General features: G+C 40.3%; 1 protein-coding gene and 1 long non-coding RNA gene across 10 annotated transcripts in view; one reads left to right on the top strand and one right to left on the bottom strand.

Annotated features, from left to right (window-relative positions):
* Positions 1 to 1,596: 1,596 nt before the first annotated feature.
* On the bottom strand, positions 1,597 to 7,489 carry LOC133040295 (uncharacterized). The gene is made up of 3 exons (XR_009688943.1): positions 7,390 to 7,489; positions 6,607 to 6,667; positions 1,597 to 1,690 (listed from the first exon to the last, which is right to left on the bottom strand). It is a non-coding gene; the product is annotated as an uncharacterized LOC133040295 (long non-coding RNA).
* A 212-nt stretch (positions 7,490 to 7,701) lies between these two features.
* The window catches only part of FGGY (FGGY carbohydrate kinase domain containing), a 475,197-nt gene continuing 460,399 nt past the window's right edge, over positions 7,702 to 22,499 (top strand). For 2 of the 9 annotated variants that reach the window (XM_061121751.1, XM_061121746.1), the window contains exon 1: positions 7,961 to 8,038. The gene's annotated coding sequence lies outside the window, so the exon portion shown is untranslated. Of the gene's footprint in view, positions 7,812 to 7,916; positions 8,067 to 9,105; positions 9,126 to 22,499 lie in introns of those variants that run through there. The other 7 variants (XM_061121747.1, XM_061121749.1, XM_061121748.1 and 4 more) reach the window with 7 other exon arrangements.

The following is a 22,499-nucleotide window of genomic DNA, read 5'->3' as shown; positions in this document are numbered from 1 at the left end:
TTTGCTGTATGATAGACACTAACAACATTGTAAAGCAAATGTACTCCAATAAGAATTCAGTTTTTAAAAAAGAGACAGGAGCTTGATGCAGTATCGTTTATCTCGGCTGGGAAAAGTTCATTTTGTGATCCTCCACTAATTTCAGAAAGGAAGTGGTGTAAACTGTTTAACCTCGGGCAAGATATCTCAGTCTCTTCAGCCTTAGAAGTGTATGATAATGGTGTCTCCTACAGGGTTACTGTGAGACACTTGAGAGGATGTTTGTAAAGCCTTTAGCACAGTTTCTACACAGAATGCCCTCAGATATGACACCTTATCTACAGGCTAGAAAATAAAGAAACCAGAAGAAAGTCCTGGGGGAGGCATCAGGTTTCAGTATCTTATTTCATCAAAGTTAAGAGGCCACCAGCTGAACTCTTAATTTACATATGTCTTAGAAAGAAACAGCATTGGCAATTAAGCCATGAAGATGCTTTCTAAGTTTTTTAAACTTTTATTAATACTGACAAAATCTCTTGTAGATATAATTAGACATGATTTAGATAAATTCTTAATGACAATCTCCTTTAGGTTTTTTCATATTTTTAACCATGTACTGCTTTTTAAAATAATTTTTAATTGACGTATAGTTGATTTACAATGTTAATTTCTACTGTACAGCAAAGTAATTCAGTTAAACATATATGTGTATATATTCTTTTCCATTATGGTTTTTCATGGTATGTTGCCTGTGATATTCAGTTGACCTTGTTATTTATCTATTTTATATAAAATAGCTTGCATCAGCTAATCTCATACTCCTAATCCATTCCTCCCCACACGTCTTCCCCTTGGCAACCACAAGTCTGCTCTTTAGGTCTGTGAGTCTGTTACTGTTTCGTAGAAACTTGTGTCATGTTTTAGATTCCATATATGTGATATCATATGGTATTTGCCTTTCTCTTTCTGACTTACTTCATTTGTTATGATAATCCCTAGATCCATCTATGTTGCTGTAAACATTATTTCATTCTTTTTAATGGCTAAGTAGTATTTCATGGTATATACATACAGCATCTTTATCCATTCATCTGGCAGTGAATACTTAGCTTGATTCAATGTGAGTCACAGTGAATCCACTCCAGTATTCCTGCCTGGAAAATCCCAAGGACAGAGGAGCCTGGAGGGCTACAATCCAGAGGGTTGCAAAGAGTTGGACATGACTAAGCAACTAAAGAACAACAACAACATGATTCTGCACTTTGTGCAAATTCAGAAAAGTTGCCCTCTTGGCTGGGGTGGGGCAGCCTCACAGGCCCACAGTCTGGCTGGCAGAGCAGGGACTGAGTTTCAGCCCCCACCAGCTCCCTTTTACTGACTGTCTTGCAGAAAAGAACAACTTGGCAGAGGTGGGGGACATTATGGAAGGCCTGTGAGTCCATTCGGCTTCTTTTGTGCTGTGCAGGCCTCTTCCTACGGGGTGCAGTTTGAAAACTACCCAAACCAATGTTCTCTAATGGTTCCCAAACTCCATGGTTCTAGAGAAGTGAATGGCAGCATTCTTCCAACTGAAGTCCACTTACCACAGAGGCTTCAGGGGCCTCCTCTGACCCAGCCCCTGGGGCCTGGCATTATGTGCTTCCAGCAAGCTGACTCCCAGCTCTCCTCTGGCCTTGTCATCATCTCGTGGTCCTGGACTCTCTTCTCCCACCTGTTGCCTCATTGTAGAAAAACACTCATTGGAGTTTAGGGTCGCACATTGTTGTCATGGCTCATCACAGTTTGCACTTTTGTTAAAATGACTCATGGCCAAGAGGCTGTGGGGTTGCAGTCAGGAGATGTTAGGGGAGAAGGATATAGGTAGTGTAGAACTGGTTAGGATGGTGAGGTCTGGGAACTAGGGAGTGGGTGAGCAACTCACACCTGGAAGACAAACTGGTGCTGCAGGGTGAAACCAGTGAGATGATTAGGACTTGCATTCATCCAAAGCCTTATATCCAGTATGTGCATCTCTGCCCCCTTTAGCTCAGCACAAACTCCCTCTTCAGCAGTTGGGCCTGGGGAGTCTTTCAATAGATGACTTCCAGCAAGGGGCTCCACGTTTGTGAACCTCTGTCCCTATAGCGGGAGTCCTTCCTCCCTCAGGTGGGTGGTTGGGAGGAACCACTGCAACACCACAGGTGGAGGTGCAGCGCCAGTGTGGTCAACGTTAGCACAATCTTTCCTTTCCCCTGCACCTGGTACCCTCTCTTCTTCTCACCATGGGGTGCCCCTAGCACTTTCTCTGTGCTTTTAGTATAACATACAGCTCTGGCCCAGCACTCAGCAAGTATTCAGTGCATATTTGTTGACTGAAGAGATGATGAAGGCAGGCAGACAGAGGGCAAGCAATAAAGTAAGTTGGAACATTCTTTCATCTTTGGAAATGAGCTACTGGCATCCTTTAGAGGAGAGGGTTGAGCAAACTAATGATGTTGTATATATAATATGGCTCTGGGTGGTGGTCAAGATGAGGAGCTTGGCAGCTTCTCTGGTCCATGGTTTCCCCTTACTGACCATCTGTTGGGTCTCCAGTAAACTATTTCAGTTATTTTCCTCCTGAGATGGCAGTGTGGATTTGGGAGACAGAGTGTGTATGCAGTGGCACCTGTTCTGGCCAGAGGGTCAAGTTTAAGGGAGGCTTTAAGGAGTCTAAGTTGAGAAAGAAAGAAAAGGAGAGAGACAGGAGAGAACAAGTTTGATTAGGAAGGAGGGATCCAGGGGGCAGGTAAGGGCTGTCACTGCCATAATTATATGTCAGTGATATACCTGCCTGAGGATACCTAGGTGGCACAGTGGTAAAGAACCTGCTTGCCAATGTAGGAGATATGGGTTCGATCCCTGGGTCAGGAAGATCCCCTAGAGAAGAAAATGAAAACCCACTTCAGTAATGTTGCCTGGGAAATCCCATGGACAGAGGAGCCTGGCAGGCTACAGTCCACAGGGATCACGGAGTCGGACACAGCTGAGCGACAGCACAAGCATGATACCTGCTCTCACAGAGCACTGTGAGAGTTGCTGAGACTGTAAAGTAGAAGGCATAGGTCTTGCCCTCTATAGGCTTCTGATCTAGGTAATCACCTGGGGGTTTCTCTGGAGGCTCAGATGGTAAAGAATCTGCCTGCAGTGCAGGAGACCTGGGTTTGATCCCTGGGTTGGGAAGATCCCCTGGAGGAGGGCATGGCAACCCACTCCAGTATTCTTGCCTGGAGAATCCCCATGGACAGAGGAGCCTGGTGGGCTACAGTCCATGGGGTCATAAAGAGTCAGACACGACTGAGCGACTAAGCATAGCACAGCACATAAGACTATGAAGCAAGGACCAAGTACTATCCATTCAGCACTGGGATACGTGTTTTAAGATCTATCTCAAGAAATAAATTACTGTTCTCCAAAGAACCTACAGAGAGGTTAAGCAATCTTCTCCAGGTCGTTCAACGAACAAGTAGGACTGAGAGAAGAACCCAGGTCTGTCTGCTTTGATGACCTTGTGCTAATCACAGGACTGTTAACAAGGGCACCAGGGCAGGCGAGTAAGGAGAAAGAACTTTACCAGAGTCTCAGGGCCAGGGCCACATGAATAATATATGATGACTATTGCAGAAGCTTAGAAAACAAGCGCTATGTGTTGAGGCCTGCCGCGCAGCTCTGCTGAGGAAGCAGATCCTCAGTTAGATGCTGAAGGCAGATTATGAATCCAACAAGAGAAGGATGGAGGGGCAGGCTTTCCAGGTGGAAGGAGGCATAGTGTGTGCAAAGGGGGAAGCTGGAAAAATGCAACCTCTGGGTTTGCGCTGTGCAGTGCAGAGCAGTGGAGAGAGCACCGCCTGCTCCAAACTTACTAACAGTGCAACCTGAGGCCAATCAGATAATCTCCCCTTAAGCCTCAGTTTCCCTAGTTGTCAGTGGTTGTGATAGTAGCCACTTTACAAGGTTGTTGAAGACTCTTAGGTCTTCAGTGTATGTAATGCACCAGGCTCCTCAGAATCACCAATTTCAGACTTCAACTGAAATCACATTCCCTCTGTCATAGTAGCCCACATCCTGTCCTATCTGCAACTGGATCCATCTACATGGATCCATATATGTATATATATATATATATGTATCTGTAAGCTTATATGTTGAATGTCTGTTTCGTGACTGTCAGTTCCATGATGACATGGACAATATCTGTTCTTCTCAACACCATCTCCATAAAGAACAGACTTTTAGACTCAATGGAAGAGGGAGAGGGTGGGATGATTTGAGAGAATAGCATTGAAACATATACATTAGCATATGTAAAATAGATGACAAGTGGGAGTTTGATGTATGATGAAGGGCACCCAAAGCTGGTAATCTGACAACCTGGAAGGATGGGATAGGGAATGAGGCAGAAGGGAGGTTCAAGACAGAGGGGACACACGTATGCCTGTGGCTGATTCATACTGATGTATGGCAAATACCATGACAATATTGTAAAGTAACTATCCTCCAATTAAAATAAATGTATAAATGGAAAAAAAAAAAAAACAGTCTCTCAATCTCTGTTAGACGTGTGAATACATAAATGTCTGAATTAATGAATAAATGAATAACCATACCTATTTCTGTGCCATGACTCTAAGAATCTCAGGGAAAACATGTCTTCTCCGTAGTGGGGAGGGGGTGGTTAATTAGAAAAGCTTTCAGAGAGTGCAGTTGGAGCATTAGAAGGTCACCATGGATCACCAGGGAGAGCACCAGGTCTCCTGTCTGCCTCCTGATGTTGCACATAATAGTCTCTGAACAGGAAGGAAATTACACAAACTTCCAGTTCAGCTGGTTCCAGTTTCACAACCCAGATCTTTCTGTCTCATTTAAATCTGATGTGCTGCGTCACTGATGTGACTTGTGACCTGTCTACTGGACAATGACTCTGCATGATCCCCACATTGCCTGCCGATAATCTAGAGTGGACGTCAAGACTTTCCAATAATTGAGTCTTTTAATCCAATGCAACACGATAATCCTTTATGCTGAGTGGAAATAAATAGGTGCACTAATAACTACTAAGCATTTGATACATTTTAGTTCCATGACAGAGGTAAGGATAGGGAGCTGAAGGAGGCTATAACCCCGCCTAAAGTGAAGCAGTGTCGCTGGATAACACTCGCAGCTTTCAAGTTATAGTTATGTATATAACCATAAAATGGGAAAGTATGGATAATATTTGCCATTATTTGGTCCCAATATATAAGAAATTTAGGCAACTGGGGTTGGTTCAGGATATAAGTCTGGTTTCAGGGCAGATTTGAACTGAGTGTCCAGATCTCATGATTATCAATTTAGGCATCTTTCTTTCTTTTGGATCTCACTGTCACTCACTAGCTTTATACTAGTCAACAGCATACAGGTGCCTGTGATGTCACAGTCCCCCTACACCCTGTTGTATATTTTTATTCTGATGCACTTTTGTGATGGGACATCACAATGTAATAAATCAGGGATTGGCAAGCTAAGGCATACTGGGTCACACACAAAGATGAGATCTCCTGCCATAGTTCCTAAGGCAATCAGTATATTCATTTATTCTATTCCTGAGGTATAGAATTCCTCAGTTGAGGAAGGTTCAGAAGCCGTCTTACATGTGTTCAGCTTCTAACACTTCAGCAAGTATTTCTATATTTATTACCTTATTTACTCATCACAATACTCTGGAAAGGTAAGATGAAAAGGTCTTAATATTATTATTCCTATTGTATTGATACATTATGATTCACACAGGTGCTGAGAACCAGATCCTAGTACTTCCCACATTACCAAAGAGTACATGGTTAAGCTTTGGCTATTTGTTGGAAATGAAGGTGAACAGTCATGGTGTAGAACAAAGAAAATGACCCTGTAGTGGGGGCTAGAGTTGCCACCCCAAAATGTCTCTTTGGCATGCAAATTATTTAGAGCTGAAAAAATTCAAAGCCCAAGAAGACTCAGGAAAAAACTCTGATGTCCCCCCATTTAGCTGCCTAAAGAATGTAGATAGGGAACCTCTTCCAAGAAGCTATCATAGATAACTATAGTATGAACTAGGTATGGTAGACTGGGAGAAACCTGGGAAGGTTTTTTTTTTTTTTTTTCTAATTCTGTTCTGTGTCCTACTGTCTCTGCGCATCCTGAAAACATTTGTTTACTAAACATTTTCTTTTCCATCTTCATGTAAACTGCCTTCCTCCCTTCTGAAAACTCAAACCACTACCCCCAACATCTTTGTCTTTTTTTTTTAATCCTTAGTTGAGGATGGTTTTTCAGTTACTCAGTTTTACTGGGTCTTTCCCATGTACACATGTGATTAAACTTTCATTTGGTTTTCTCCCATTGATCTGTAAATTTAATTCTTAGATTAGCCAGAAGAACCAAGGAGGGTAGAAAAGAACTTCCTCCTGACAACCCCAACCCAGGAGCCCTAGGAATTAATCATGTGGCCTCAGCCTCACTGAGCCAGTATCCTCACCTGTAAGACCAAAAGAAGAACATGTATTTGGGGTAGTTATGAGTAGAGCAGAGTGACTATCACACACATGGCACACACTCCAGTTCAGTGAAAGCACAGTGATTACCTAGGCTTACCTCTAAGAGCTGGCATGTCCTTGGACAATCACTTCCTTTTACTGTGCCTCAGTCTCCTTTTCTAGGAAAATAAAGAATTTAGGCTTGACAAATTTCCTTCCAAATGCCAGTCCCATCAGCCTGGGAGCCTGACTTTTCAAAATACGTGGCTCAGGTTTAAGCTAAGTTTGTGGAATCTTCCCTCCTGCTACTTACTGGGTGTTTCAAAACAAGCTGAAAAACGTTTCAGACTCCCTCCATCTATAAACTAGGGACAAATAGGACCTAGCTAACTGGAAATGTAAGGATAGTGAACATTAAATGAGATATGTGTATCCAGGACCCACCAGACTGTAATTTCCTTAGAGGCTGGGACCCATTTGTAGATTTATAAACTGTGACACTTCTTCTGATGGTTGCTCACAAAATTAGATGAGTAAATTTAAATAAAGTTATCAGGAATAGGATCTGGCACAAACTAAAAACATTTGATAAATAGTAATTGAAGGGCTTCCCTCTTAGCTTAGTCGGTAAAGACTCTGCCTGTAACGCAGGAGACCCAGGTTCCATTCCTGGGTCAGGAAGATGTCCTGGAGACGGAAATGGCAACCCACTCCAGTATTCTTGCCTTGGAGAATCCCATGGACAGAGGAGCCTGGCAGGCCACAGACCATGGGGTCGCAAGAATCGAACACGACTTAGCGACTAAACCACCACTACTTTATTTTAGCAACTGTCTGCATGAGTCCTGGTGCACTGTTGAAACGCAAAGTTACAGGATACACGCAGGACACACATACCCACCAGCGGCTACGGAGAGTTTGCGTGGAAAAATTCTGCTAGAAGAGCCTGCAGAGCAGAAAACTCGCGGCCTGAGAGGACACCGCCCACTTCAGGCCTTAAAAGTCCCTGAGAGGGTGGAAGAACCTGTTAGAGACGGAGGTTCACACCACTCGCCCGGGCCGCTAGACCGCAGGAGCAGGCGGGGGCCAATCCCCGGCCCGGTTCAAAGGGCCAATTGCGGCACGCTTTACAAGGGCCCGAGGGGGCGGGGCCGCGCGGGGGGGCGGGGCGGGGCGGGGCCGCGCGCGGGGGGGGGCGGGGCGGGGCCGCGCGCGGGGCGGGGCCTCAGCTGCTGCGGTGGACCGCCCAGTCCAGGCTCGGCGGTGCTCCGCTTGGCAACCTGCGGAGCCCTGATAGCTAAAATGTAATTTCAGATTGGACAAGTAAGTGACCCTCCTCTCAGTCCCACGTGTGTACCAGGGGCTTTAACAGAAGCGCAGGCTCGCAGCGCGAACGTTCTCCAACCAGAGAGCGTGTCTGGCCCAAGCCTCCCTCCCCTTTCCCGCAGTCGCCGCTGCACTTCCTCCTCTGACCTCCTGAGCCTTAACGCCAGCGCCAGCCGGGCCCTTGGCCTCCGAGATCTTGTTGAGTCCCTTGTGTTCACTCCTGGGTGAGGCGTCCGGCCACTCAAGAGACGGGTGGGCCTTTACTCTATTACCCCATGCTGCCTGAGATGTCTGGAACTCTGGGTCCTCTGCAGTCACTATCCAGTTAATTATGTTAATTTGCTTTCTCCCCCTCATCCACCCAGGGCCCTCTACCACCTTATTTCAGGATATTTCCTGGTAAAGAGTCCGCCTGCAATGCGGGAGACCTAGGTTTGATCCCTGGGTTGGAGAGATCCCCTGGAGAAGGGAAAGGCTACCCACTCCAGTATTCTGGCCTGGAGAATTCCATGGACTGCATAGTGCATGGGGTCGCAAAGAGTCGGACACGACTGAGTGACTTTCACCTAGGCATTTTTGAGCCTTTTAATTTCAATCTGGCTACTGTAAGGCATTTTAAAACCTGTGTTGCTTGTAGCTTTCAACGCTTTCAGCAACTTGTGATAATATTTGAGGCGCAGTTTAGATTAGATGGTATAATGCTCTTTGGCTACAGTTATCCTGGGTAGAAACGGCCTAGGAGTATCTTTCCATTTTTATTAATGACCTTTCTTTTTAAGAACAAGATGCAAAATGGTGAATTTCCCTAATCCTTGACTATGTTCCACTAAAGCACTTTTCATGTCTTAACATTTGTCTCTAAAGAGTCTCTGATTTCCTCTCTAAAGAGTCAAGTCATTTCCAAAATATTGAAAAGCAGTCATCATTAGATTCATTTTTAAAATACGGTGTTAGGGAGAGGAAGTGATGATGCTTTTGAATCTCAGAGCAGTGAGATAGAAGTCAGGCTGCCTTTTATTTTGTGGCTGGTGTGTAGAGGGTAGAGTTCTGTTTTATTTTGCTTGCTTTTCCCCTCTTCCCTATAATCCACCAAATGTGCATCCTGAAGTTGTACTTCTTAAGTTGCCGGCTGGGTCTTCCAGCCTTCTGGCTGCCTCCTGGTCTTCCGGGAGTATCCTGTTAATGAGGTCCTGTCTTTGGTTTTTGACCTGGTGGCCACTGGCCTGAATCTTGGAGGTATCAGCTAAGGAGGACTTCCTGGTGGCAGGCTCAGAAAACTCTTTATTAAGGATGATTGAAGGAACCCAGAGGGTAAGAAGGCCTGGAGATTGATTTTGAGGGGAAGGGAGCCTCCCTGCTGGATTTGGAAGTCAAAACATGTGTATTGGGAGAAGGAACTAACCCAGAGGGTGGAGATCTGTGTCTTTCTGGGTGAAGTTAAGTTTACTGGGCAGAGACTGGACCTTCTTCCAGTCTGTGTTAATTGTTACTGTGGACCTTGTCTTTTCCTGGAATCTGGTTCCCTTTCCCTAACCTACTTCACTTAGTTCAAATCACCATCTGTTATCAGCTGGTTCTGAAAACAGTTTCAGGTAGTGAATCTTCCCCACCCCCACCCCAAAATATTTGAAATAATTATTTTACCAGAATGTACTACAGAGAGTATTCAGCCTCTTACCTGCCCCTATTTTTATAAGGTGGAACTTAGAGTCTACTCAGATTATGTTAGAGGAGGTCACCCAGACCAGCTCTTGCGTTCATTTGTTGGTTCACTGATTTGGGAATGTGCTCTGGGCCTGCGCACTGTGGTAGGCTCTGGGAAAGCAAGGATTGGTCTTTGCTTTCAAGCTTTCATCCGTTCTGCTTCTGTCTTGTCTGGCCAAGGAGATTAGATGATAGTGAGATTGGTGCTGTAGCAGGATATAAGAAGATTCTCCTCTAATGGCCTGTATGGGAAAAAAATTTAAAAAGAAGAGTGGATATTGCTGATTCACTTTGCTGTAGACCTGAAATTAACACAACATTGTTAATCAACTACACTCCAATAAAAATCAATGAGAGAAGTCCAAATGGCCCACTATAGGCTCAGAGGAGATAATACCCAACTGGAGAGTTGCAAAGCTTCAGTATGACTGGGCTGGAGAAAGACAAAGGAAAGTGGATTATCTGACTTGGGACAGCATGGGCAAAGCTATACAAGGCTGGTGCACTGGTGATTATGGGCAGACAGGAGAGGGTGAAGTGGGAAATCACCAAAAAGGAGGATGGGGAGAGTGCAAAGGCCAGCTCAGGGAGGGTCGGGTGAATCAGGTTAAGGAGGTTGAAATGTATCTCTAGAGCAAGCAGCAGCTGTTGAAGTGACTGATGCTCAGGGATGTTTTTTAGAAAGTTAATTCTGGCTGCAAGGTGGCAAATGAATTGAAGTGGTGAGGACTGAAGAGACTATTTTAACAAGGTGAGAGATGGGTTAGCATAGTTATGGGACTAGAAGAGAGGGATTAGAATAGAATGATTAAGAATTAATTACTGATTGAATGTAGGAGATGAGGAAAGAATATAGCAGTCAGGGTACCCTGAAAAAGAAAAGGCATTCACCACTGGGATATTTTTCAGCAGCTTTATTGAGGTATACCTGGCATACGGTAAACTGTACATATATAAAGTGTCTAATTTGAGAAGTTTTAATATTACCCATGACACTGTCATCACAATCAAGATAAAGAGCATTTCTTATATCCCCGTTGATTTCTTGTGCCCTTTCTAATTCCCTCCAAGAACCAGTGAGCTGCTTTCTGTCAGGATAGATTATTTAAACTTTTTTTAGAAATTTTATCTGTAGCGTCATACAATATGTATCTTTTATGTATGGTGACTTTAGCAGGATCCTCTTGAGATTTGTCCAGGTGGTATGTGCATACATAGTTTTTGTTTCGTTCTTCTGAGTGGTATTCCATTGTACAACTATGCCATATTTAGTTTATCCATTAACCTGTTCATGGACATTTGAATTACATTTGAATTATTTACTGCTTCTTGGCCACTACACATAAAGCTGATATGATTACTTGTATAAATATCTTTGTGCAGCCTTTGTTTCTCTTGGTTAAATACTTAGAAGTGGAATGGCTAGTTTACATGGTAGGTGTGTATTTAACTTTTTAAGATGCATTCAATCTGTATTTCAGAGTGATTCTAGTTTGTCCCAACTGCGGTGGTCACTTTTAAATTTTAGTTATTCTATTAATGTGGAATTCTCTCCTGGGGTTTTAATGTGTACTTCCCTAATGACTAATAATCTCAAGCTTCTTATCATGTGCTTATTTCCCCATATATATTTCATACATCTTCTTGGTTGAAGTGTTTATTAAATTTTTTGTCCATTAAAAAAAAAGACCTATTTATTTATTGATTTTTGAGAGGTTTTTGTGTATATTCTCATTACAAGTTTTTTGTTTTTTTTTTTTTAATCATAGTTGTGATTTGGAAAAATTTTCTCCCATTTTGTGGCTTATATTTTCATTTTCTTAACAGTATCTTGAAAAACAGAGTTCTTAATTTTGGTTAAGTTTAATTTATCAATTTGTAATTTTAATGATGTCTGTTTTATCAGTTTATTCTTTTATGGATCATGGTTTTGGCATCTAAGAAGTTGAGCCTAGTCTGAGATCTCAGAAAGTTTGTCATATTTTTTTTTTAAGAAGCTTTATTTATTATTTTATATTACATCCAGGATCTATTTTATGTTAACCTGTAGAACAAGATATGGACAAGCTTTATTTTTTGCGTATGGTATCAGCTGTTCCAGTACCATTTGATAAAAAGCCTATCCTGTCTCTCATGAAGTGTCTTTGTACCTTTGAACAGAATCAGTTTACCATGTGTATATGTGGATCCATTTCTGGATATTTTATTTCATTACATTGATTTCTTTGTCTATTTTAATGTTGTTACCACTTAGTTTTGATGACTATAGCTTTGTAATAGATATTAAAGTCAGGTAGAATATCCTTCAACTTTTTTGTTTTTAAAGTTGTTTTGTTTATTCTACATCTGTTACATTTCCATATTAATTTTACAATCATTTCAAAATAAAGCCCTGCTTAGATTTTAATTGCAATTTAGTTTAATCTATACATTAATTTGGGGAGAGAATTGACTTCTTAAATTTTGTTTTCTGCTCTTGGACAGAGTATATCTATTCATTTATTTAGGTTTTCCTTAATTTCTCTCAGCAGTGTTTTTTTAGCTTTCAGTAGATGGATCTTTGTCAGATTATCTGTAGGTAGTTCACATTTTTTGATGCTGTTGAAAATAATGTTGTCCTTTTAGGTTTCAGCTATCAATTGTTTGTTGCTACTTATATATTGACCATGTATCTTGCCATCTTGCTAAATCACTTATTTAGTTCTAATTTTTTGCAGATAGATTGTCTATCTGATCATATTATCTGTGAAAAAAGACAATTTTACTTCTTCCTTTCAATGAGAATGTCTTAACTTTCCTTGCCATAGTACACTGGCTAGAATCTCCTGTGCTGAGAGGTTTCTTTAATTTTTTTAAGTGAAGAATGGGTGTAATGTTTTGTCAGTTGCTTTTTTCTGTAACTATTGAGATAATGATTTTTTCAAAGACAGTTAATATGGTCAGTTACATTCATTGATTTTTTTTTTTTTTAATGTTAAATTAACTTTGTATTACTGAGGTAGATCCCACTTGGCCAGGATGTATTATACTTTTTTATATTTTGTTGGATTCTATTTGCTAAAATTTTAAGAATATCTGTGTTAACATTTGGTAATGATATAATTTTCTTTCCTTATATTGTTTTTTAAGTTTTGTTATCAGGATAATTGTGGCCTCATAGAATGAGCAGGGAAATATTTCTTTCTCTTCAGTTTTCTGTTAAGGGTTCATGCAGCATTGACATTGTTTCTTTTCTCAGATGTTTGGTAGAATTGATGAGTGAAGCCATTGGGTGTTTTTTTTTTTTTAATGGAGGAGACAGAAAAGTCAATTGACTTAGTAATAGAGGACAGTGCAGATTATCTGTTTCTTCTTGAGTGAGGTTTGATAGTTTCTATTAATATATTTCAAAGAATCTGTACATATCATCTAAGGTGCTCATAATACTTTTATTATCATTTAAACATTTATAGAATCTGTTGTAATTTCATTTCCCTCATTCTGAATACTGGTTATTTGTCTCTTTTCTCTTTACTTTCTTGATCATTCTTGCCAGAAATTTATTAATATTTTGGATCTTCTGAAAGAGTCAGCTTTTTGTTTTCATTTATTCTCTTTATTATTTTTTAATTTATTGATACTTACCCTAAATTTTATTTTCTTTCTTCTGCTAACTTTGGATCTCTCGTACTCTTTTTTTTCTAATGTATTAAAATAGAAATAAAGGTCATTTACTTGAGATGTCTTTTCTAATATAGGCATTTGAGGCTGTAAATTTTTAAGTATGGCTTCAGCTGCATCCCACAAGTTTTGTTGTTTTTATTTTCATTCAGTGAATACATTTTCTAGTTTTTTAAAGTGTCTTTTGACCTATGGTTTATAGAAGTGGGTTGGTCAATCGGTCTCCAAATATTTGAGGATGTTCCACATATCTATTATTGATTTATAATTTAGTTCCATTTAAGTCACAGAAAGTAGTTTATATGATTTGAAGTTTTTTTTTGAAATTTTTTTTTTATTTGAATTTTTTTAACTTTTTGAGACTTGTTTTATGGCCCAGAATGTGGTCTGTCTTTGTATTAGGTTGGTGCAAAAGTACTTGCGGTTCTGCAGTGTTAAACTTTGCTGTTTGATACTGGAATACATTCTTAAATGTGGTTATGTTATACATCATTTTAATGCACATTTCTCACTTTATTTTTTTGTTAATGACTTATTACTTACTGTTTATTTTATATTTATTTTAGACTAGGGAAATGATGTTAGATAAAAAAAATGAATTCAAGTGGTTTGCTTATTCGAATTCAAAGTGAGTAATAAAGCAGCATAGACAACTCACAGCATCAGCAACACATCTGGCTCAGGAACTGCTAACGAGTGAATAAGAAGCAGTATTCGTTCAAGAAGTTTTGCAAAGGAGATGAGAGCCTTGAAGATGAGGAGCATAGTGGCTAGCCATTGGAAAGTTGACAGTGATTAGTTGAGAGGATCATCAAAGCTGATGCTCTTAAAACTACATGAAAAGTTGCCCAAGATCTCAGTGTCAACCATCCTACATTCATTCGGCATTTGAAGCAAATTGGAAAGCTGAAAAAGGTTGATAAGTGTGTGCCTCATGAGCTGACCGAAAAGAAAAAAAATTATCATTTTGAAGTGTCATCTTCTCTTACTGTATGCAACAGCAACAAACCATTGCTCGATCGGATTGTGATGTGTGATGAAAACTGGATTTTGTATGACAACCAGAGGTGACTAGCTCAGAGGTCGGACCAAGAAGAAACTTCAAAGACTTTCCAAAGCCAAACTTGTACCAGAAAAGGGTCATGGTCACTGTTTGGTGGTCTGCTGCTGGTTTGATTTACTTTCAGTTCAGTTCAGTTCAGTCGCTCAGTCATGTCCGACTCTCTGCAACCACATGGGCTGCAGCATTCCAGGCCTCCCTGTTCATCACCAACTCCTGGAGTTTACCCAGACTCATGTCCATTGAGTTGGTGATGCCATCCAACCATCTCATCCTCTGTCAGCCCCTTCTTCTCCTGCCCCCAGTCCCTCCCAGCATCAGGGACTTTTCCAATGAGTCAGCTCTTCGCATCAGGTGGCCAAAGTATTGGAGTTTCAGCTTCAGCATCAGTCCTTCCAATGAATGTTAGGTCTGATCTCCTTTAGGATGGACTGGTTGGATCTCCTTGCTGTCCAAGGGACTCTCAGGAGTCTTCTCCAACACCACTGTTCAAAAGCATCAATTCTTAAGTGCTCAGCTTTCTTTATAGTCCAACTCTCACATCCACACATGACTACTGGAAAAACCATAGCTTTGACTAGATGGACCTTTGTTGACAAAGTAATGTCTCTGCTTTTTAATATGCTGTCTAGGTCGGTCATAACTTTCCTTCCAAGGAGTAAACATCTTTTAATTTCATGGCTGCAATCACCATCTACAATGATTCGGGAGCCCCCCAAAAATAAAGTCAGCCACTGTTTCCACTTTTTTCCCATCTATCTGCCATGAAGTGATGGGACCAGATGCCATGATCTTAGTTTTCTGAATGTTGAGCTTTACATCAACTTTTTCACTTTCACTTTCATCAAGAAGCTCTTTAGTTCTTCTTCACTTTCTGCCATAAGGGTGGTGTCATCTGCATATCTGAGGTTATTGATACTTCTCCCAGTAATCTAGATTTCAGCTTGTGCTTCTCCCAGCCCAGAATTTCTCATGATGTACTCTGCACATAAGTTAAATAAGCAAGGTGACAATATACAGCCTTGACGTACTCCTTTTCCTATTTGGAACCAGTCTGTTGTTCCATGTCCAGTTCTAACTATTGCTTCCTGACCTACACAGATTTCTCAAGAGGTGGGTCAGGTGGTCGGGTATTCCTATCTCTTTCAGAATTTTCCACAGTTTATTGTGATCCACACAGTCAAAGGCTTTGGCATAGTCAATAAAGCAGAAATAGATGTTTTTCTGGGACTCTCTTGCTTTTCCAATGATCCAGTGGATGTTGGCAATTTGATTTCTGGTTCCTCTGCCTTTTCTAAAACCAGTTTGAACATCTGGAAGTTCATGGTTCATATATTGCTGAAGCTTGGCTTGGAGAATTTTGAGCATTACTTTGCTAATGTGTGAGATGAGTGCAATTGTGTGGTGGTTTGAGCATTCTTTGGCATTGCCTTTCTTTGGGATTGGAATGAAAACTGACCTTTTCCTGTCCCGTGGCCACTGCTGAGTTTTACACATTTGCTGGCATATCGAGTGAAGCACTTTCACAGCATCATATTTTAGGATTTGAAATAGCTCAACTGGAATTCCATCACAATTCCATCACTACACTAGCTTTGTTTGTAGTGATGCTTCCTAAGGCCCACTTGACTTCACATTCCAAGATGTCTGGCTCTAGGTGAGTGATCACACCATTGTGATTGTCTGGGTCATGAAGATCTTTTTTGTACAGTTCTGTGTATTCTTGCCGCCAGTTCTTAATATCTTCTGCTTCTGTTAGGTCCATACCATTTCTGTCCTTTATTGTGGTCATCTTTGCATGAAAGGTTCCCTTGGTAGCTCTAATTTTCTTGAAGAGATCTCTAGTCTTTCCCATTCTATTGTTTTCCTCTATTTCTTTGCATTGATACCTGAGGAAGGCTTTCTTATTTCTCCTTGCTATTCTTTGGAACTCTGCATTCAGATGGGTTTATCTTTCCTTTTCTCCTTTACTTTTCATTTCTCTTCTTTTCACAGCTATTTGTAAGGCCTCCTCAGACAGCCATTTTGCTTTTTTGCATTTCTTTTTCTTGGGGATGGCCTTGATCCCTGTCTCCTATACAATGTCATGAACCTCCGTCTATAGTTCATCGTGCACTCTGTCTATCAAATCTAGTTCCTTAAATCTATTTCTCACTTCCACTGTATAATCATAAGGAATTTGATTTAGGTCATACCTGAATGGTCTAGTGGTTTTTCCCCACTTTCTTCAATTTCAATCTGAATTCGGCAATAAGGAGTTCATGATCTGAGCCACAGTCAGCCCCTGGTCTTGTTTTTGTTGATTGTATAGAAATTCTCCCTCTTTAGTTGCAAAGAATTTAATCAGTCTGATTTTGGTGTTGGCCATCTGGTGATGTCCTTTAGCTTCCTGAATTCCAGTGAAATCATTACATCTGAGAAGTATGTTCAGCAGATGGATGAGTTGCACCAAAGACTGCAATGCCTGCAGCTGGCATCCGTCAAAAGAAAGGACCCTCTTCTCCAGAAGAACACCGACCACATGTCACACAGTCAGCACTTCAGAAGTTGAACAGTTGGACTATAAAGTTTTGCCTCATCTGCCATATTCACCTGACCTGTTGCCAACTGACTACCACTTCTTCAAGCATCTAGAAAACGTTTTTCAGGGAAAATGCTTCCACAACCAGCAGGAGGCAGAAAATACTTTCCAAGATTTTGTCAAATTCTAAAGCATAGATTTTTATGCTACAGGAATAAACAAACTTATTTCTCATTGGCAAAAAATGTGTTGACTGTAATGGTTCCTATCTTAATTTATAAAGATGTGTTTGAGCCTAGTTATAATTTAAAATTCGTAGTCCCAAACTACAATTACGTTTGTACCAACCTAATAAGTATTACATGTGCTCTTGAAAAGAAAAAATATATTCTACACTTGTTGGGAAATGTGCTTTTTACATGTCAGTTAGCTTTATTGACTACTGGTATGTATTATGTGCTTGCTGATTTTCTATTTACCTGTTCTACCAACTATTGAGACTGGCACATTTAAATCTCTCATGATAATTGTAGACATACACGTTTCTCCTTGCAGTTCTATCAGATTTTGCTTTAGGTATTCTGACACTCTGTTATTAGGTGGATTAATATTTGGGATTTTTAGGTCATGTTGGTGAATCATCAACTTTATTATTTCATAATTTCTGATGCTATTTTTCTTCAATATCTACTGAATCATTATTCCTGGTAATATTTTTGCTTTAAAATCTACTTAGTGTTATACTAATATAGCAAAGTCTAGCTCTCTTTTGATTATTATTTTATGGTATATCTTTTTCCTGCTTTTCCTTTTTAACCTGTTTGTTTCCTTATATTTAAAATGGGCTTTTTATAGGCAGTTTAACAAGGCAAGACATAAAAATGTCTGCCTTTTAATTAGGGTGTTTGGACTATGTATAATGTGATTCTTATGGTTTGTTTTAAACATAGCATGTTGCTTTTTTCTTTACTATTTGTTCCATCTGTTTTTTGTTCTCTTTCTCTGCCTTCTTTTGGATTATTTATTTTTTTAATTCTATTTTTTTCCTCCTTTATTGGCTAATTAAGCATATCCTTTTTTTCAGATATTATTTTAGTGGCTGCTTAAAAGTTTATAGTATACATCTTTAATTTATCAGAGTCAACTTTCAAGTGGTAGTATACCACTTCATATGTAATATAAAACCATATATAAAATTAGATAGCCAGTGGATGTTTGCTGTGTGACAGAGGAAGTTCAAATCCAGTGCTCTGTGACAACCTCGAGGGGTGGGATGGGGGTGGAAGGTGGGATGGAGTTTCAGGAGGGAGGGGACATACATGTACCTGTGGCTGATTCATGTTGATGTATGGCAGAAACCAGCACAATATTTTAAAGCAGTTATCCTCCAATTAAAAATAAATTAAAAAGACTATACAGCGATGTATTTCTAATGCTTGCCTCATAGCTTTCGTACTACTGCTATTTATGTTATACAATACATTTTACTTCTGCGTATATTGAAACCCCACAATACATGGTCACTATTTTAGTTTTAAGCAGTCGATTATCTTTTTAAGACATTCAGAACTTTTTAAAAAGTGTATATATACCCAGATAGTTACTTTTATGCTCTTCCTTTTATGGATCCAGATTTCCATGAGATATTATTTTCTCCCACTTCTTGTGGTACAGTTCTGCTGCTGAGAAATTTTGATCTTTTTTTCTTTTTGTTTTTTGGTCCACACCTTGAGGCATGTGGAACTTTCCCAACTAGGGATAGAACCCACACCCTCTGCAGTGGAACAGCAGAGTCTTAACCGCTGGACCACTAGGGAAGCCACAGATGTTTTGTTTTGTTTTTTTTTTTTCTCTGATGATGAATTTTGGTATGACATCTTTGGTGTGTCTCAAAAAAATCTTTATTTCAGCTTCAGTTTTGAACGATTCTTTTTCCCACAGGATAAAGAATTCTAGTGTAAAGTATTTTCTTCTAGTTATTCAAATCTTGCTTTGCTGTCTCATAGCTTGCATTATTTCTGTTGACATTCTCACATTTTTTTCTTTTTTCTTTTTTTTTGCATAATTTGCTATCTCCACCATGACTGCTTTTAAGATTTCTCTGCTTTTTACTATTGGTCTTGAACAATTTGGTTATGATGTTGCTTGGCTGAGTTTTCTTTATATTTCTTGTGCTTGGAGTTCATTTGTGTTCTTGAATATGTGGTTTTATAGTTTTCATCAAATTTGGAAATTTATAACCATTATGTCTAATGTATTTCTCCTGATCCCTTCTTTGTTCTCTCTTTCAGGTATTCCCATTTCACATATATTAGGTCACTTAAGTTTTTCCACAGCTCACTGATGCTCTGTTTATTTTTAAAAAATCCTTTTTCTCTTTGTTATATTTTTGATAGTTTCTATTACAATGTCTTGAAGGTCACTAATCTTCTGTGTTACCTAATCTCGTACAGTCAGCTTTTCATCTCAGATATTTTAGTTTTCATTTTTATATTTTCAACTTGATTCTTTTAAAAACCTTATATGTCTGAACTTTTAAATTCACTCTTTCCTTTAGCTTTTTGAACATAGGACTTTCACGTATAATAACTGGCCTAATATCTGCATCAACTGATTCTATCAGATAGGTCAGTTCTGGGTTGGAGTCCATTGATTTTTCTCATTTTAAGTTGTATTTTCTTGCTTCTTTGCATGCCTGGTAATTTTTGACTGAATACCAGACGTTATGTGTTTTACTTTGTTCAATGCTAGGTATTTCTGCATTTCTATAAATATACTTGATCTTTGTTTTGCAGCATGTCTAAGTTATTTGGAAACAGTTTGATCCTTTTGCGTCCTGCTTAAGCTTTGTTGAGTAGGACTAGTGCTTCTTCACTGCTGAGGTGAAGCCCGTCTGTGCATTCTCCCCCAAGCCCTGTTAATTATGAGGTTTTCCTCACCGGCTGGTGTGAACAGCCACTATTCATGGCCCTGTGTGAAGTCCGCTGATTGTCCGCTGTAATCCTCTTGAGAGCTTCTGGCTCAGACTGTTTCCTCGCCTGTGTGCAGTGACCGGTACTGCCCTGAATACTTGACGAGCACACCTTCCGGGGCAACTTTGCTATCTGCTACTTTGCCCCAGGAATCGTAGCCTCCTTGCTCTGCGTAGACTCCTAGCTCTCGCTCAGGGCCGGAAACTGCAGGCCTTGGTGTGGATTTTCCCTTCCAGTGTCCAGGTTCCAGGCAATTCAGGTTGAACCATTTCAGGATACCTCTTTTTCTCCCCATCTCTCTGACATCACTGTATTTTGTTGCCTGGTGTCCTGTATCCTGAGAACCTTTGTTTCCTGTATTCATTATTTTAGTTATTTAAGGTGGGAGGGTAATATGGTGCCCTTTACTCCATCTTGGCTAGAAGTGGAGGTCTTCACCTGGAAATTTTGAAGAAAATTTTAAAAGAAACCACTAGAGTTTCTGAGGAAGGGAATTTGAGTTATTCAGGCACTTTTACTGCTTGAGGCCTGAAAGGGCACAGTGGAGGAATAAATCAGAAGGAAAGACACCCTTCGATTTGTATAATTTTAAGTACAGGAACTAGTTAGAAAGATGAGGGCAGCATGAATGCCTAGAGCTAATATTAGTGGTATTTGTTAAACCTTTCTACTTAAGTGGGCAAGGGATGGAGAATTCAAAAGGAGAAATCCTGTGGAGGAAGCTGCCTTGAGAGGATCTGTTATCTTAAAGAAATGCAGCAAGTTCGAGGCAGCTCCAATGGAAGGGAACCCTGACTTTACTTTCCTTCCTCCTTTAAGGTTTCTGCTAATGGCTCTCCATGGGCAAAACCAACTGGAAGATAAAAGGGTTAGAGAGCCTTAGAGGTCAGACTGTAATCCCCAGGACACAGGGTAGGCAGAAAAGTGTTGAGTGTGGAAGAGGTGGGTAAACAGAGAATAACCTGCACAGGAAATCAGTGATGATTTCTAGATTGCTGGCTACAATGTCAGGATGGTTGGTGGTGCCACTTGATGGGAAAGAAGAGAAAAGGCACAGTGTGTTGGGGCAGAAGTAGGTTTGACACAAGGATAAACGATGAGGTGGTTTTCCCTGGAAGTCCTATAACTGTCGTTTTAAATTATTTAGAAGGTCCTTATCAACATGGATGATGAAGCAGAGTTTATATAGCAAGTGCATATACAGTGATGTGTGTGGGGACTGGGTTTAGGAAGAGTGGGGAAAATAAAGTAAAAATCATTCAGCCTAAATGTATGTGTTGCCTGTCCCTTGGGCCATGTGGATTTTGGGCCAGTTACGCTGAAATCTGTTGCAGACCAGGCTGAGAGCTAAGTATCTTGAATTCTGCTAAAGTAGCTATGGGATGAAGAGATTTGGAAAGGACTCAATTACTGAACACCTATAGGGGATAAAAGTTGAGAAGACAGGTGATAAAATCAAGCATGATTTAGATACACCAAACTCAGTATAGTTTATCAGATTCTGAGATTGTAGAATTATGTGGCCAAAGTTGATATTAGAGTGTGGCTATTTTAAATCATCATGCGACATAGTGGAAGGAGTATGGGTTGAAGTCCCTCTATTGTTTTTTACTGACTCTGTGACATTGGACAAGTGACGTAAATGCACAGAACCTTAGTTTCCCCTAAGAACTGATTAGTCAGTTCTTCGCATCAGGTGGCCAAAGGATTGGAGTTTCAGCTTCAGCATCAGTCCTTCCAATGAATATTCAGGACTAGTTTCCTTTAGGATGAACTGGTTGGATCTCCTTGCAGTCCAAAGGACTGTCAGGAGTCTTCTCCAACACTGCAGTTCAAAAGCATCAATTCTTCAGGTCTCAGCTTTATGGTCCAGCTGTCACATCCATACATGACTACTGGAAAAACCATAGCTTTGACTCGATGGACCTTTGTTTGCAAAGTAACGGCTTTGCTTTTTAATATGCTGTCTAGGTTAGTCACAGCTTTTCTTCCAAGGAGCAAGCGTCTTTTAATTTCATGGCCACAGTCACCATCTGCAATGATTTTGGAACCCCGCAAAATGAAATCTGTCACTGTTTCCATTGTTTCCCCATCTATGCCATGAAGTGATGGGCCTGGATGCCATGATCTTATTTTTCTTAATGTTGAGCTTTAAGCCAACTTTTTCACTCTCCTCTTTCACTTTCATCAAGAGGCTCTTTAGTTCTTCACTTTCTGCCATAAGGGTGGTGTCATCTGCATATCTGAGGTTATTGATATTTCTCCCAGCAGTCTTGATTCCAGCTTGTGCTTCATGCAGCCCAGTGTTTCTCATGATGTACTCTGAATATAAGTTAAATAAGCAGGGTGACAATACACAGCCTTGACATACTCCCTTTCCTATTTGGAACCAGTCTGTTGTTCCATGTCCAGTTCTAACTGTTGCTTCCTGACCTGCATACAGGTTTCTCAAGAGGCAGGTCAGGTGATCTGGTATTCCCATCTCTTTCAGAATTTTCCACAGTTTATTGTGATCCACACAGGGCTGCATATCCAAGGACTAGTTCACTTAAAAGAGATTTGGTGGTTTGGATGATCCCATGGGATAAAAATGTGGACTAGACGGTGGAAGCCACATAAAGTAGATTTCAACCCAGTACAAGAATCTTTCTTATTACTACAGTAGTAGCTGCCTATTGTGAAAATTCAAACAGCACAGAGAGAGGAGGTTAAAAATTGCCCTCCATGCTTCCACTGTACCTCTTTCTCTAGATGTCACTGCAGTAAGC

The sequence above is a fragment of the Dama dama genome, chromosome 20 (genome assembly GCF_033118175.1).
Source record: "Dama dama isolate Ldn47 chromosome 20, ASM3311817v1, whole genome shotgun sequence".
NCBI classification, from domain to species: Eukaryota; Metazoa; Chordata; class Mammalia; order Artiodactyla; family Cervidae; genus Dama; species Dama dama.
Note: the sequence above shows the minus strand (reverse complement) of the source record. Positions and strands in the feature narration are given on the sequence as shown.